The sequence below is a fragment of the Canis lupus genome, chromosome 9 (genome assembly GCF_011100685.1).
Source record: "Canis lupus familiaris isolate Mischka breed German Shepherd chromosome 9, alternate assembly UU_Cfam_GSD_1.0, whole genome shotgun sequence".
Lineage (NCBI taxonomy): Eukaryota > Metazoa > Chordata > Mammalia > Carnivora > Canidae > Canis > Canis lupus.
The window spans coordinates 29490703-29496702 of NC_049230.1; positions in this window are offsets into that span (position 1 = coordinate 29490703).

The following is a 6000-nucleotide window of genomic DNA, read 5'->3' on the forward strand; positions in this document are numbered from 1 at the left end:
AGAAGCAAGGAGATTAGGGGGTTAGGAACCCATTTAATGGCAGAGTAGCATATGTTCTGGGCCTGTATTTGGAGTAACCATGTCTTGGAGGCTCCATGGTAAGAAATAAGGGAGATGATATTTGCTTGGTTCCCTCTGACTCTTTCGCATTGATCAAAGTTCTCCCCATAATCTCCTACACTACTGAGTTCCATCATCTGGTCATTTTGGAAGCCATTTGGGATGTCTGATCTCACATTCTGCAGTATATGGTTCATACTGTAGTGTGTAGCAGGAGGTGCCAGAAACTGGACTGAAGGAGATTGCACAGCTATGCAGCAGAGGTATGAAAGAAGCCTGGTACTCTGGATAAGAGGTTGGTCAATCCCTGATGGTGTCCATGTGGTCCAGGCAGTAGGTAGAGTTACAGGAACCTGAATAGGTGTCTAGGCATCTAATATAAATCTCTCTCTTTTTTCAACATCCACAGCTGATTAAATCCCAACAAACAAGTTGCCACCAAATCTCAATCATAGGATACACTTTCTGTCTTCAAATGAAATATTTTAATTTCACAGATTCTATATTTGTTTTGCAGTTGAATTTTCAGTGCAATCATATATATATATATATATATATATATATATATATATATATATATATAACATGTATGTATGTCCTGGGGAGCCTCACTCTAGCCCACAAGGAGTAGCTGCAATAACTAAGCCAGAACTTGAACCCAGATCTTCAGGTTCTTTCTATTATCTACACAATTTGTGTGACAAATCTACAAATCACACAGATTTGTGTGACTTTTCTTAAAGTCAGATGGGTTCTTTCCTCTCCCCTTATTGGGTGGCTTTTAAATCAACCTCTTTATTCCATTAGATTTACATCTACTGACTCCCTGATTACAGAAGTTATAAGGACTCTGTGAATGAAGGTAATTACTGCCTTCCAAAGATATCATTATCAGAGCAGGAAGATAAATGAATGACCCCCAAGCCTATTTTGAATCTTAAGAATACAGATGGGAGGTTATTTAAAACTCTAGGAGCAGATGAATGCTGTATTAAAAGCAATGGGCACCAAATCAGAGGACATGAATTCAGATATGAGCTCTTCTGTATGGTTAGTATGTGGCTGAATCATTTTAATCTCCTTGAATTTTATCCTCTTATCTGGAAAAGCAGAAAATAATACTTATTTTTGAGGGTTTTCAGAACTAAATCATCCACATTTGAAACTGCCTGGACCATATCAGACACAAAATACATTTTCAACTGCTTGATGTTATGCAACTTCAAGTCACTTTTGTCTTTTTCTGCCCACGTCTCACTCAACACAAGAAAGTGATGTCCTGAAAAAGCATTGTATGTACAAGATACATTGTAACAGTTTCCATCTAGTCTTTTTTTTATTATTATTATTATTATTCCATTTGTTTGTCCCTGAACGTGTGTTCATGATTGTTTCTCCGGGTCTCTTTATGTTTGTATGAAGCATCATCTCTTGTTATCTGAAGAGGCATTAATATAATCTAATTGATGTAGGTGAAATATTTAAGGCTAAAAGAAAAACAATTAGAACATAGCTTCACATCATATCAAGGCAATTCACATCATGACAAGTTTTTATGAATGTTTCTTTTTTGCCATATGGCTCCAGATATGGTAAGTTACATTCTGTTAACCATTCTTCTAGAGACAGGCTGGTTGGATCCTCCTGTCATTTAAACATAGCAGAACCCATTAAAGCTCAGATGACAGGCTATTTATTAATGCACAAAATAAACATTCACTCAACCTGAAATGTGTGTGTGACACCACAGATGTGGAAGCTAGTGAGTGAGTCATAGACACATTGTGGGTTCTCATTTTAAGCTCTGAAAACTGCTTTTTCAGATTACTGACTTATTGGAAATAATGCACTACTTTTTAAAAAGATGTTTATTTATTTGAGAGAGTGACCAAGCAAGAGAGCACAAGAAGGGGAAGAACGGAGGAAGAAGCAGACTCCCTGTTGAACAGGGAGCCCAATGTGGGGCTCGATCCCCAGGACTCTGGGATCATGACCTGAGCCTAAGGCAGATGCTTAACTGACTGAGCCACCCAGGTGTCCCAATAATGCACTACTTCTTGACAATGGAAAAATTAGACCAGAGAGAGGAGAGGAAAGGAACCAGCATATATTAAGCACTGTGTTGGTGAGCCCAGCCAATGCAGCACTTGGACATCAGCCTCTAACGCACACAAAAGGCAGAGGACAGCAGATCTGGTGCCGAAAGAGAATAACCAACAAAGAATTTAAAAATCAACTCTTTCACATTTAATCTACCATCACCTTTAATTCCATGCTCCCTTCCACACTTAGTCATGATAGCATTCTACATTCTATGTGGAGCTAGAGGCTTCAGTAAAAGAGAAAGAAGTGTGTCACATTTGCTTTCCAAGGCTAGTTGGCTGGTTTCCTCCATCCCTCCTTCCTTTCCTTTTCTTTTCTATTTCCATTCCATTCCATTATTGAAAAGATCTTCAGGGCAGCCCCAGTGGCACAGTGGTTTAGTGCTGCCTGCAGCCCAGGGCGTGATCCTGGAGACCCAGGATTGAGTCCCACGTCGGGGTCCCTGCATGGAGCCTGCTTCTCCCTCTGCCTGTGTCTCTGCCTCTCTCTCTCTCTCTCTCTCTCTCTCTGTGTCTCTCATGAATAAATAGATAAGATCTTAAAAAAAAAAAGGAAAGAAAAGGAAAGATCTTCAACTAAGTTATAATCCCTAAACTCATTCAGATTCCTCACTTCCCATCATCATCATTATATTTTCAGTCCTCGAGTTCCTCCCCCATCTAGCACATACATATCAAAAATGTGAAGTTGTAAAGATTTACATATAATGCAAAAGAAATAGGTACTCTTCATCCTTCCATCTTCTATCAGACCACCTCTCTGAGATAAAGAAAAATATATTATGTGGAGATAGCTACTCTGCATTAGAAAGAATGTTCAACAGATGCCATAAGGGGATCACGGTATTAAGTTCTGAGAAAATGAACTCTTTAGGTAAATTCCAATTGAGAATTTAGAAAGAAAGAAGGGTAGAGATTTTAGAATCTTCTGCATTCAATGCTTTTTCAAGTTAATTCTATTAGACTCTTAGGCCTCTTCTGAACTATAACTAGTCATATACATTAGTCATATTTATGCCCTAATAAGTCTTAACTCACAATCTGTGAGGTTGACATTATCTTCATGTACATTTGAGGAAACTGAGGTTTGAAGAGATCAGAGCCAGAAAGCATGTGGCAGAACCAATATTCAAGTCCTGGTCTGTGTTATTGCACATTCCCTGTTCTTTCCTCCTCACACTACTTACGTCGCTAGAGGCAGACTTATACAGAGAAGAAGGATTCATTCTGCTCTTCCTGTATTACTAAATGCAAATGATGCATAAACATTTCTTGCACCTGATCCAAGAGGAATTGTTTTTGTGTTTCTTAAAAACTGAAGGAACAGCGCCGAGAACTGGAACCGTGAAAACTGAGGGTCTAAACTTTGAGATCCTTGTTAGGCTGAGACAGCTGATTATCTGAAATTTAATAGGATATGGAAAAATTTGCCAGTAGTGGTACACTGTGGAATGAAAGAGGGGAATGCTTAATACAAATATAATTTCCCTGTCATCACTGAGAAAGGGATTCAACGATGCAGTTCAGAAAATCCACAGTGGCAGATAATTATTCCAGAGCACAGACATCACCTTAGAAAGGATGGAATAAAATGATCAGGGTCAGTGTGATACTAGAAAATAATTAAAGTTTTGACCAACAGGCCATAGTATCTCTTGGTGATTGTAACTCACATCAGATCTGTAATATCTGGACAACAGGTTCAGAAGCGAATGCTTTTATAACCTTTAGCTGTCGATCTTTACTCAGATGACTCGAACTTGTTGAGAGGTTTAATACTTGCCTGGAAAAAGCATTTCGTGGAAGCTTTTATTCATGTTCAAAAATAGAATGGAGATATCCAATCAATAAATATTTGCTACGTGGCCTTGGATAAAATTGTGAAGCTAACAATGACCGCCACCAGAAATCTTCAGTCAATATCATCTTTCCACACATATTATCCTTGCTCAGGGGAAGCTCTGTTCACAATCTCAGATACCCAGGGGATTCCTTTTCCCCTTTCTTCTATCCTTTAAAATTACTAAGTCCACTTCTCAGATTTCAAACTCATTCATGGTAATTTACGCCTGATTGATTTTATTAGTTATCTATTGCTGTGTAACAAATTACCACAAAGTCAGTGGTTTAAGACAATACGCATTTATTATCTCACAGTTTCTGGGCATCAGGGAACCATCATCTGGGTTCCCTGCTTAGGGTCGCACAAAGTTGTAAAACACTATGTTGACCACGCTGCATTCTAATTTGGGGGAAAATCTTCTAAGTCCACTCAGGTTTTTGGTAGATTCATTTCCTTGTAGGTAGAAGATTAGGAACTTTCTTTCTTTCTTTTGGCTGGCTGGTTGGCTGTTAATTAAATGCTGTGCCAAGTTCCCAAGCTCCTAAAAGCCATCCATGGTTTCTTGTCATGGAGACTTCTCCAACATGGCTGCTTACTTCAAGAAGCCAGAAGGGAAACTCTCTAGATAGCAAGTCAGCTAGCAAGATAGTCTTATATAAGGTAATATAGTCATGTCAATGACATCCCTTTACTCTTGTCATATACTACTGGTCAGAAGAAAGTTACAGATCCCACCCATACTGAAGGGAATGGAATGACACAAAAGTATGAACAATTAGGAGGCAAAGGTCACTGGAGAACACCTCAGGGTCTGTCGACCCACAGGAATATGTCTTTAAGAGATAACTTTTCCATCATTTAGGACAATGGGCAAAGGCCAATAAGAACATGTGAGGAAGAGAGACTAGCAACAGATCTGCCTATTTCCTTGAAATCTAGAGCTTTCTGCTGATGGCATAAGCCTGTGCAGTATGCTAGAAGCTTTATTCCACACTCGTGTTTTAATTGAACTAACAAGCAATGGGATTTGGGGCAAATTGTATAACTTTCTAATCCTTAGTTTACTGATCTGTAAAATTGGTAATAATCACACCTTTTTGGCAGGTTTGCCATTCAGATTCAATAATGTTAGAGATGAAATGGCATATAAAGTTACTCCTTGCTTTTTGTACTATGCCACTTTCTCCTGCAAATGAACTCTAATAGTACACTAAATTTCATCTTTTTAAAAAATATTTTATTTATTTGAGAGAGAGAGAGAGCACATGTGTGCCTATGCAGGGGAGGGGTCGAAGGAGAGGGGGAGATTCTCAAGCAGACTCCCCCCTGAGCATGGAGCCTGATGCAGGGCTCTACTTGACGACCTTGAGATCATGATCTGAGCCACAACCGAGTGTTGCACGTTCAACCAACTGAGCCACTGAGGCACCCCTAATTGTACACTAAATTTAGTCTTAAGGTCACAAAAAAAGCCAAAGGGGGAAATTGCATGTTTTAACAATAGTTTTGTTTTTTTTTAAATGTGTTTAATGTGAAAAACAACTCTAAATATCTTGTTTTTAATTTGAAATACATAAATATTATTTTTGCAAAATTTCAAACATCACAGATGTTAGAAATTCCCTTTGACCACCACTCTTAGTTCTAGTTTTGATCTGAGTGGTAACTACATTTAATCATTTTCTTTTTAGTGTAATATTCCAGAACTTTTACTATAAAATTTTATCTATCAATTCTGTAGTTTTGTCTTACAAGCTTTTTAAAATATAGTATTCTGTTCTACATAATTTTTAACGTGCTTTTTCATTCAGCATATTTCCTAGAGTCTACATAAGCACATATATAGTAATATTAATCCTTTTAGCTATTTGATAATATTTCTATAACCACCAATGCTCTACTGTGAACATTTGGATTCTTTTTATTTTTAGCTGTGCTTGAATGAACTTCCTTGCACATGTCTCAATATGCAGGTGTAAAAGTGTTTTTCTAAAG